The sequence below is a fragment of the Oncorhynchus keta genome, chromosome 10 (genome assembly GCF_023373465.1).
Source record: "Oncorhynchus keta strain PuntledgeMale-10-30-2019 chromosome 10, Oket_V2, whole genome shotgun sequence".
Classification (NCBI taxonomy): Eukaryota; Metazoa; Chordata; class Actinopteri; order Salmoniformes; family Salmonidae; genus Oncorhynchus; species Oncorhynchus keta.
This window is the reverse complement of record NC_068430.1, coordinates 38,742,227-38,754,402: the sequence shown is the minus strand read 5'-3', so window position 1 is coordinate 38,754,402 and position 12,176 is coordinate 38,742,227. Positions and strand designations below refer to the sequence as shown.

The 12,176-nt window shown below is 42.6% G+C and overlaps 1 protein-coding gene across 3 annotated transcripts in view; it reads left to right on the top strand.

The window, feature by feature from the left end:
• Nucleotides 1-12,176, top strand: part of LOC118388663 (SPRY domain-containing protein 3-like) — a 47,693-nt gene that overhangs the window by 31,394 nt on the left and 4,123 nt on the right. The window lies entirely within an intron of this gene.

Sequence of the window (12,176 nt, the reverse complement as noted above, 5' to 3'; positions counted from 1 at the left end):
CTATAATTGCACACAGAGTCCATGCAATTTATTATGTGACTGGTTAGGCACATTCTTACTTCTAAACTTATTTAGGCTTGCCATGAAAAAGGGGTTGAATACTTATTGACATTTCAGCCTTTCATTTTTAATACATTTGTGAACATTTATAAAACATAATTCCACTTTGACATCATGGGGTATTGTGTGTAGGCCAGTGACACAAAATCTAAATTCAAACAAAATGTGGAGAAAGTCCAGGGGTATGAATACTTTCTTAAGGCACTGTGTGTTTGGGATCATTGTCAAGCTGAAAGACCCAGCCACTTTTCATCTTCAATGCCCTTGCTGATGGAAGGAGGTTTTCACTCAAAATCGCACGATACATGGCCCCATTCATTCTTTCCTTTACACGGATCAGTCATCCTGGTCCCTTTGCAGAAAAACAGCCCCAAAGCATGATGTTTCCACCCCCATGCTTCACAGTAGGAATGGTGTTCTTTGGATGCAACTCAGCATTCTTTGTCCTCCAAACACGACAAGTTGAGTTTTTACCAAAAAGTTATATTTTGGTTTCATCTGACCATATGGCATTCTTCCAATCTTCTTCTGGATCATCCAAATGCTCTCTAGCAAACTTCAGACGGGCCTGGACATGTACTGGCTTAAGCAGGGGGACACGTCTGGCACTGCAGGATTTGAATCCCTGGCGGCGTAGTGTGTTACTGATGGTAGGCTTTGTTACTTTGGTCCCAGCTCTCTGCAGGTCATTCACTAGGTCCCCCTGTGTGGTTCTGGGATTTTGGTCACCGTTCTTGTGATCATTTTGACCCCACGGGGTGAGATCTTGCGTGGAGCCCCAGATGGAGGGAGATTATCAGTGGTCTTGTATGTCTTCCATTTCCTAATAATTGCTCCCACAGTTGATTTCTTCAAACCAAGCTGCTTACCTATTGCATATTTAGTCTTCCCAGCCTGGTGCAGGTCTACAATTTTGTTTCTGGTGTCCTTTGACAGCTCTTTGGTCTTGGCCATAGTGGAGTTTGGAGTATGACTGTTTGTGGTTGTGGACAGGTGTCTTTTATACTGATAACAAGTTCAAACAGGTGCCATTAATACAGGTAACGAGTGGAGGACAGAGGAGCCTCTTAAAGAAGAAGTTACAGGTCTGTGAAAGCCAGAAATCTTGCTTGTTTGTAGGTGACCAAATACTTATTTTCCGCCATAATTTGCAAATAGATTCATTAAAAATCCTACAATGAGATTTTCTGGATTTTTTTTCTCATTTTGTCTGTCATAGTTGAAGTGTACCTATGATGAAAATTACAGGCCTCTCTCATCTTTTTAAGTGGGAGAACTTGCACAATTGGTGGCTGACTAACTACTTTTTTTGCCCCACTGTACCTCCACCCCATTCCAAGTGATGGATGATGGAAAGGGGAAAAGTGAACAACAAATAAATAACGTGTCATTTGAACCCCTCATTTGGTTTTCCACAGAAAACACAGGCTGTTCCATTTACATGCTAACCCACCGTGCTAACATGACAGCAACACTGATTGAAGTGGAGTGTGGGAAATGTGCTGTATCGGACCAGGTCTCCACCTCACAAGATTAGACAACTTATCTACCCTTCTTTTTCTTTTTTCTTTCTCTTTTTCTCTGTTCTCTCTAATTATCCATGTATCTCAGCTTTTTTCTTCTTCTGTTACTCAATGCATGCATTGTTTATTTCACTATTTCCAACTGAATGACAACTTTCACGGTGTGACAGTTTTCTAACCATGGCTATTTAGCCGCTAGGTAGCTGGGCATTTTTGTCTGTTGAGGTGGTTACCACTGAGTTTCACCATAAAAAGCAAAGTATGCAGCAAGTGTTTGCGTCCTCTGGGTTAGAAAGATCAAGTTGATAATATCATAGAAAATTCTAAAGTTAATATCCTAAATTAATTGATTCGGTCCCTTTCCAACGGTGTGTCTCTCTTTGTAATTTTATTACAGCGTTTATCTCCATATTGTGGAAATATCATCTGCCAGGCCGTTAAGAGTGGGCTTGTGTAATGACTGTCTGCTCAACACAGAGATACCTGAACTTGTTATGACATCAGAGATTTAATCAACATGGAATCTTCACATCCTGTTTAATGTAAATGAATGTCCTCCTACTTCAGATATGTCAGTTATTTGATCAGATAAGAGAACCTGGAAATAAGAGCCCTTAGATACTGCTGGATTCTTGTGGAACTTTTTTTTCATCTGGAGCTCCCATTCTTGCAACATCATGAAGAGTTTCAAATAGGTCACAGTTGAAATAGCCCTCCCCATTTCAGAAAACGAAGGAGAGTAGGGCTGCTCAACAACAAATTTCAGGAATTCCATAATAGGGCTTACCCAGGAAAAACCACAAATGACTTACTCAGAGGAGAAACGTCAGGATATCTGTGCTTCATCAGAATATGGAACAAAGCCTGAGGGTAAAGAAGTAAATCTCAGCCTGTTTTTTTGAGTGCTCCAACTCCTGTTTGTCATGAATTAGTCATTTTGGAAGTTTGTTCCATGTGTGTTGTAAGGATGTGTTGTACCCAGACAATGACAATGACTGTAAATCATCCATTGGGGTGTTGTGTCAAAACCGTCCTGATGTTACGTTTGGCCATCTCATCTACCTTTGATCAAGTCCACACCCTGAGAAATGCCAGAGCAATGTTCATGTGGACGAGGGCAAAATAATAGGGCTCTGTGATTTCACTGATTAGTTTTCCTAGGAAATGTTTTCTGGCGCAGTTTGCTGTTCTGGTGGGGGATCTTAAATCTATCAGTCTGACAGAGGTGGACGCCATCCCCGTTCAGAAACCATTTACATTAGAGTAATTTAGCAGACTTTCATTTCCAGGACAACTTGCAGTAGTGCATTCGGAAAGTATTCAGACCCCTTGACTTTTTCCACATTTGGATACATTATAGCTTTATTCTAAAATTGATTTAAATAAATCAGAAATCCTCATCATAATACACACAAAACCCCATAATGACATAGTGAAAACAGGTTTTTATACATTTTTGCAAATTTACTAAAAACAGAAATACCATATTTAAATACAGTAAGTATTCAGACCCTTTGCTATGAGACTCGAAATTGAGCTCGGAAGCATCCTGTTTCCATTGATCATCCTTGAGATGATTCTAGAACTTGATTGGAGAGTCCAGCATTGGTAAATTCAATTGATTGGACATGATTTGGAAAGGCACACACATGTCTATATAAGGTCCCACAGTTGACAGTGCATGTCAGAGCAAAACCAAGCCGAAGGAATTGTCCGTAGAGCTCCGAGACAGGATTGTGTCGAGACACAGATCTGGGGAAGGGTACTAAAACATTTCTGCAGCATTGAATGTTTGGAACCACCACGACTCTTCCTAGAGTTGGCCGCTTGGCCAAACTGAGCAATCGGGGGAGAAGGGCCTTGGTCAGGGAGGTGGCCAAGGCTCTGACAGAGCTCTAGAGTTCCTCTGTGGAGATGGGAGAAACTTCCAGAAGGACAACCATCTCTGTATCACTCCACCAATCAGGCCACTCCTCAGTAAAAGGCACATGAAATCCCACTTGGAGTTTGCTAGAAGGCACCTAAAGGAGGTGTGATGGTGTGGGGATGCTTTGCTGGTGACATTGTCAGTGATTTATTTAGAATTCAATGCACACTTAACCAGCATAGCTACCACAGCATTCTGCAGCGATACGCCATCCCATCTGCTTTGCACTTAGTGGGACTATCATTTGATTTTCAACAGGACAATGACCCAACACACCTCCAGACTGTGTAGGGGCTATTTGATCGAGAAGGAGAGTGATGGAGTGCTGAATCCGATTACCTGGCCTCTACAATCACCCGACCTCAACCCAGTTGAGATGGTTTGGGATGAGTTGGACTGCAGAGTGAAGGAAAAGCATCCAACAAGTGCTCAGCATATGTGGGAACTCCTTCAAGACTGTTGGAAAAGTATTCCAGTTGAAGCTGGTTGAGAGAATGCTAAGAGTGTACAAAGCTGTCATCTAGGCAAATGGTGGCTACTTTGAAGAATCTAAAATATTTTTTGTTTTGTTAAACAATTTTTTTGTTAACCACATGATTCCATATGTGTTATTTCATAGTTTTGACGTCTTCACTATTATTCTACAATTTAGAAAATAGTAAAAACAAATAAAAACCCTTGAATGTGTCACACCCTGACCATAAAGAGCCCTTGGTGTTGTAGGTCAAGGTGTGACTAGGGAGGAGTTCTAGTTTTCCTATTTCTATGTTGGTGTACTTGTATGGTTCCCAATTAGAGGCAGCTGATTATCTTTGTCTCTAATTGGGGGTCATACTTAAGTTCTCCATTGTTCCCACCTGGGTTGTGGGATATTGTTTGTGCACTATGTAAGTCACGGTTTGGTGCTTGTTTATGGTTTTTGTTTGAAAGTTTCACTTCAATTAAAGATATGGAACTCAACATTGGTCCGACCTTTTCAACAACCGTGACAGAATGAGTAGGCGTGTCCAAACTTGGACTGGTACTGTATTTGTTATAAATTAGCCAACATTTCTAAAAACCTGTTTTTGCTTTGTCATTATGGAGTACTGTGTGTAGATTGAGGGGGGAAAAAACAATTTAATACGTTTTAGAATAAGGCTGTAACGTAAGAAAATGTGGAAGAATTGTACATTTTTGATATTGGTCCCCTGTAGTAATCGAACCCACAACCCTGGCGTTGCAAGCACCATTCTTTGTCAACTGAGTCATATGGGCCCACTTGTGGTAAAGGCAGATCATTGACACCTTTGCCTCTTTTTAATAGAGAATGACGGGATGGTGTGATACGCATTCCTGTGTCACTCTCTCTGTCTCTCTGATTCTCTTTGAAAATTCTGTTGATTTGCACTTGCGCAAGGATGAGTGTCTACTAGCTACATGATAAAAAAAACATATATTTTTAATCCCTTGATCATAATCTCACTCAATCTTCTCTTCCTCCCATTTCTCTTCCTCCCATTTCTCTATCTTTTTTCCTCAACCTTCCATTGCATCACCTGTCTCCACTATTTTACCCTCTCTTTATCAACTGTCCTCTCCCCCCTGTGTCTATCTTTCCATCTCTACCAGTAAAGCCCTTGGCACAAAAGCAGCTCTCTTCTCATTCTTCGCAATAAGAGTTAGCATTAGTCACTACCTAGTGGCTCCACAGTGCGTCTTTGTTAGTGTGTGTTACAGTGAACAATACCAGCATAGAGGATAGGGCTGTTAGCTCCGGTGTCGCCATCCCCAGGTGAGGTTACCCACTGTGTTAAAGATTAGCATCTGAGTGTTTTGAGAAAGCTGTTTTATCAATGGATAGTGGTTTCTGTTAACGCTTATATAAAAAAAAGAAGTGTTTTCAGAGTCGCAGTGACTCATCAAAGTGTTTTATGGCTGCGAATCCAGACCCTTTTAATGGCTATCTGTATCAAAATATATTGCAGAGATAGAGGTGGAGTAGAGTGGGATGGGGGAAGAACTAGAAAGAATGAAGTGCTTCAACCTAATCTAAATGTTCTTATCGGTCCTGTATGAGGACATCCTTTGTATGGGCTGATGGACAGGGTGCACCCTGGGACTGGGAAAGACTGTGCCCCATTAAGTGTGACTCATCCTCAGATCTTATCAGAAACAACACTTAGCCTCTGTAGGGATTTCTGTTAAATCACCTGGGGCCTCAATGGAGCATTTGCAGGAAACTGAATCAATGAATCACACACACACACTATTAATCAGTATCAGGAAGGTGTCATTAGACATACAGTACGCATACATCGCATGAGGGTCGTTCCACCTCAAAAAGCACAAGAAAGATTTCAACACCCAACATCTCAGATTGTTCTGAAATTGTTTCTGTAGTTAGTAACAGATATGATTAGCATTCTTGAAACATTTTGTTTACATTTTATTTTCTGAGAAATTAAGCTAATCAATGGCATCCATTTTAATATATTGGATAGGGATAATTGTTAATCCCTGACCTTAGAGAGCTTTTTATGTCTATTTTGATTTGGCCAGGGTGTGATTTGGGTGGGCATTCTATGTTCATTTTTCTATGTTTTGGCCGGGTATGGTTCTCCATCAGGGACAGCTGTCTATCGTTGTCTCTGAATGGGAACCATACTTAGGTAGCCTTTTCCCACCTGTGTTTTGTGGGTAGTTTTCTGTTTTGTGTCTGCACCAGACAGAACTGTTTTGTTTTTGTTCCATTTTGTTATTTTGTCTCAGTGTTCAGTTTAAATTATCATGAATACGTACCACGCGGCGCTTTGGTCCACTCCTTCATGCAACGACGAGCGTGACAATATTCAATAAATATAGTTCCCAAGATCTGATTTGGACCAAACTTCTTCCTACCAATGAATAATACATAAGGAATCCCCCCAATAATTCAAAATCCACCTACGGAATCCCCACACCCCATGCCAATCCCACCCCAACAAACAGTATATAATATCAGTTCTCTGTTTTGACAAGTAGTATGAAGCTGTGGTCTGGAGTATTGCTTCGCCATACTATGTCATGTATCCCCTATGAATCTAGAGACATTGTGTGAATGTACCAGGTTTTGACCACTAAATGCCACTGATCTTACTATACCGCCACACTCTTTTATCCATTTTGCTGGTCTCTTATGTTTCTGAAATAGATCACAACATTTCCTTTGCAACTTGGGCAGAAAACCAATAGATTTGTCTAATTATTGAAAGAACTTGTGGTCATCCTCACAATTCAAGCCAGTCCTCCATTCAAGCAAATCAGTTTGTCTTTCTTTTACGCTTTATCTGTGTCCAGGAAATGGCCCCTTGGGTGTGTTTAGTTTATTATAACAGAATACACCCCTGATCACATGCAAACACAGTTCACTTTCATAGCAGCCACATACAAACAGCACAATCCCTTTGCTTGTTGTAATTCCTTCTCGCATCTACGTGCTATCCTTCTCTCTCACCTTTTCTCTTTGCTTGTGGGCTTCAGTGCAGAACACATCAACAAATAAACCTTTCCAAGCCAAACCTTCATATCATAACCGCTACACACAGCCTACATCGTTTTCATCATATCTTACATCATAGTCAACATAGCTAATAGAACTAACGGATTAGTAAACCCCGCTACAATCATGTAGTACAGTGTACAGTCATCGAGCACTTTAGAAGTTACACCGACGGGTCCTGGTGGCAATAAATTCATTAAACCAACAGCTGGATTTAAGTTGGCGCCGAAGAGGATGGCTGATGTTTTACATGCTCCTAACCAACTGTGCTATTTTGTTAGTGTTTTTGCATCGTTATTTTGTTACTTATTTTGTACATAATGTTGCTGCTACCGTCTTTTATGACCGAAAATAACTTTTGGACATCTGAACAGCGATTACTCATCTCAAACTGGAAGAAGCTTTTTCCTTTAACGAGTCCGACGAGAAGGATATACTGCTTTCCCGGGAACAGGCCCAAATCCCCGTCATTTGCGTGAAGAAAAGACAGAAGAAAAAGTGGTGCAGGTCGGGCTGCCTTGTGAGAATCCGTAGGTGAACGTGGAAACTCCCACTGCCATCCGTTCTACTGGCTAACATGCAATCATTGGAAAATACAATTGATGACCTACGATTGCGATTATCCTACCAGCGGGACATTAATAACTGTAATATCTTATGTTTCACTGAGCCATAGCTGACGAAGACACGGATAATATAGAGCTGGCGGGATTTTCCATGCATCGGCAGAACAGAGAAGAAGCATGAAGATGTCTGGTAAGACGAGGGGTGGGGGTGTGTGTCTATTTGTCAATAACAGCTGGGGCGCAATGTCTAATATTAAAGAAGTTTCGAGGTATTGCTCACTTGAGATAGAGTACCTTATGATAAGCTGGAGACCAAGACTATCTACCATTATATTATTATATATTATTCATAGCCGTCTATTATTCATAGCTGTCTATTTACCACCCCAGACCAATGCTGGCACTAAGACCACACTCAACCAACTCTAGGCCATAAGCAAACAAGAAAATGCTCATCCAGAAGCGGTGCTCCTAGTAGCCGGGGACTTTAATGTAGGCAAACTTAAATTTTTTACCACATTTTTACCAGCATGTCACATGTGCAACCAGAGGAGAAAAAAAACTCTCAACACAGAGATCCATACAAAGCTCTCCCTCGCCTTCCATTTGGCAAATCTGACCATAATTCTGTCCTCCTTACAAGCAAAAACTAAAGCAGGAAGTACCCGTGACTCTTTCAATATGGAAGTAGTCAGATGACGCGGATGCTACGCTACAGGAGTGTTTTGCTAGCACAGACTGGAATATGTTCCAGGATTCATCCAATGGCATTGAGGTGTATAGCCCCTCAGTCATCGGCTTCATCAATAAGTGCATCAACGACGTCCCCAACCAGAAGCCATGGATTACAGGCAACATCTGCATCGAGCTAAAGGCTAGAGCTGCCGCTTTCAAGGAGCGGGACACTAATCCGGATGCTTACAAGAAATTCCGCTATGACCGCAGACGAACCATCAAACAAGCAAAGCGTCAATACAGGATTACGATTGAATCCTACTACACCGGCTCTGACGCTCGTTTGATGTGGCAGGGCTTGAAAACTATTACGGACTACAAAGGGAAACCCAGATGTGAGCTGCCCAGTGACGCGAGCCTACCAGATGAGCTAAATGCCTTATATGCTCGCTTTGAGGAAAGCAACACTGGTTCATGCACGAGAGCACCAGCTGTTCTGGATGACTGTGTGATAACGCTCTTGGTAACCGATGTGAGCAAGACCTCTAAACAGGTTAACATTCACAAACGGATTACCAGGACGTGTACTCAAAGCATGGTGCGGACCAACTGGCAAGGGTCTTCACGGACATTTTCAACCTCTCCCTGACCAAGTCTGTAATGTGTACATGTTTCAAGCAGACCACCAAGCGAAGGTAAACTGCCTAAATGATTACCGCTGCATAGCACTCACATCGGTAGCCATGAAGTGCTTTGAAAGGCTGGTCATGGCTCACATCAATAGCTTCCTTCCGGGTACCCTAGAACCACTCAATTCATATACCGCCCCAACAGAGCCACATATGACTCAATTGCACTCCACACTGCCCTTTCCCAACCGGACAAAAGGAACACCTATGTGAGAAGGGCCCTGGGACTAAACGCCCTCTGCAACTGGATTCTGGACTTCCTGACGGGCCGCACCCAGGTGGTAATGGTAAGCAACAACACATCTGCCACGCTGATCCTCAACACTGGGGCCCCTCAAGGGTGTGTACTTAGTCTCCTCCTGTATTCACTGTTCACCCACGACTGCGTGGCCAAACACAACTCCAACACCATCGTTAAGTTTGCTGACAACACAACAGTGGCAGGCCTGATCACCGACAATGATGAGACAGCCTATAGGGAGGAGGTCAGAGAACTGGCAATGTGCTGCCAGGACAACAACCTCTCTCTCAATGAAAGGCACAGGAGAGCAGAAATTAGTGAAACAACTCACTTTACTCGACAGCAGAAGGTAAACAATTTACAAAGTGCAAAAAAGAACTGTGCCACAAAGCATGGGTGATAAACAGCACCCGGTACAAACCAGCCATAACAATCCGACTTGAACAAATTACAATCACACACAAAGACATGGGGGAAATGGAGGGTTAAATACATGACCAGTAATTGGGAAATGAAAACCAGGTGTGTGGGAAAACGAGACAAAACAAATGGGAAATTACTAATGGATCAGCAATGACTAGAAGACCGGTGACGTCGACCGCCGAATACCACCCGAACAAGGTGAGGCATCGACTTCGGCCGAAGTCGTGACAGTTTGATAGCCGTAGCCAGCTAGCAAACATAGCAGCCATCTCTGTTTGAGTAGGCTAAACTAGCTAGCTAGCTAATTAAGTAAAAGTGAAAAAAATACTATGAAATATAGCTAGCTCTCTCTTTTCTCTCCCTCTCTCTTGATTCTCCTTCATTTTGTAAGAAATGTAAACTCAGCAAAAAAAGAAATGTCCTCTCACTGTCTACTGAATTTATTTTCAGCAAACTTTAACATGTGTAAATATTTCTATGACCATAACAAGATACAACAGCTGAGACAAACTGAACAAGTTCCACAGAAATGTGACTTACAGAAATTGAATAATGGTCCTTGAACAAAGGGGGGGTCAAAATCAAAAGTAACAGTCAGTATCTGGTGTGGCCGCCAGCTACATTAAGTACTGCAGTGCATCTCCTCCTCATGGACTGCACTAGATTTGCCAGTTCTTGCTGTGAGATGTTACCCCACTCTTCCACCAAGGCACCTGCAAGTTCCCGGACATTTCTGGGGGAATGGCCCTAGCCCTCACCATCTGATCCAACAGGTCCCAGATGTGCTCAATGGGATTGAGATCTGGGTTCTTCGCTGGCCATGGCAGAACACTGACATTACTGTCTTGCAGGAAATCACGCATAGAACAAGCAGTGTGGCTGGTGGCATTGTCATGCTGGAGAATCATGTCAGGATGAGCCTGCAGGAAGGGTACCACGTGAGGGAGGAGGACGTCTTCCCTGTAACGCACAGCTCAGTCCGATGATGCTGTGACACACCGCCCCAGACCATGACAGACCCTCCACCTCCAAATCGATCCTGCTCCAGAGTACATGCCTCAGTGTAACGCTTATTCCTTCGACAATAAATGCCAATCCGACCATCACCCCTGGTGAGACAAAACCGCGACTCATCAGTGAAGAGCACTTTTTGCCAGTCCAGTCTGGTCCAGCGACGGTGGGTTTATGCCCATAGGTGACGTTGTCGCCGGTGATGTCCGGTGAGCACCTGCCTTACAACAGGCCTACAACCCCTCAGTCCAGCCTCTCTCAGCCTATTGCGGACAGTCTGAGCACTGATGGAGGGATTGTGCGTTCCTTGTGTAATTCGGGCAGTTGTTGTTGCCATCCAGTACCTGTCCTGTAGGTGTGATGCTCAGATGTACCGATCCTGTGCAAGTGTTGTTACACATGGTCTGCCACTGTTAGGATGATCAGCTGTCCGTCCTGCCTCCCTGTGGCATTGTCTTAGTTGTCTCGCAGTACGGACATTGCTATTTATTGCCCTGGCCACATCTGCAGTCCTCATGCCTCCTTGCAGCATGCCTAAGGCACGTTCAGGAGCAGGGACCATGGGCATCTTTCTTTTGGTGTTTTTCAGAGTCAGTAGAAAGTCCTCTTTTAGTGTCCAAAGTTTTCATAACTGTGACCTTAATTGCCTGTAAGCTGTTAGTGTCTTAACGACCGTTCCACAGGTGCATGTTCATTCATTGTTTATGGTTCATTGAACAAGCATGGGAAACAGTGTTTAAACTCTTTACAATGAACATCTGTGAAGTTTTTTGTATTTTTACGAATTACCTTTGAAATACAGGGTCCTGGGTTCTTTTTTTGCTGAGTTTAGTTGTTCAAAACTGTTCAACTATTGTCTTTATCTCTTTGAGTCAACTACCCACAACATTTTATGCACTGTAGTGCTAGCTAGCTGTAGCTTATGCTTTCAGTACTATATTAATTCTCTGATCCTTTGATTGGGTAGACAAAATGTCAGTTCAAGAGCTCTGATTTGTATTGAAGTCAATGCATCCAGAGGAGGACGGAAACAAGCTGTCCTCCGGCTATACCATGGTGCTACCCTACAGAGTGCTGTTGAGGCTACTGTAGACCTTTATTGCAAAACAGTGTGTTTTAATCAGTTATTTGGTGACGTGAATATATTTAGTATAGTTTTATCCAAACATAGCTTTTTTTATTGTTTCACTATTTTAATTTTTTTATGAAATTCCCTGAGGAGGATGGTCCTCCCCTTCCTTCTCTGAGGAGCCTCCACTGGTTGTTGGGCTGGGTTTGGCATGGGTGTATGGAGGGTCCGTGGGTGGCTTTTTACCATTTTTCCAGGGTTCCTCTTGTTTTACTCATTGGTAGGAAAAAGTTTGGTCCACATCGGCTCTTGGGTACGATATTTATTTAATATTATCTGAATCCTATCAATTAAAATGCCCATTTTGGGTGCAATCAATTAGCTTAATTTCCCAGAGATAAAATGAATGCTAGTCTTACCATCTCCGATTGTTCTGAAATTGTTTCTGTAGTTAGAAATAGTTGAGTGTCAT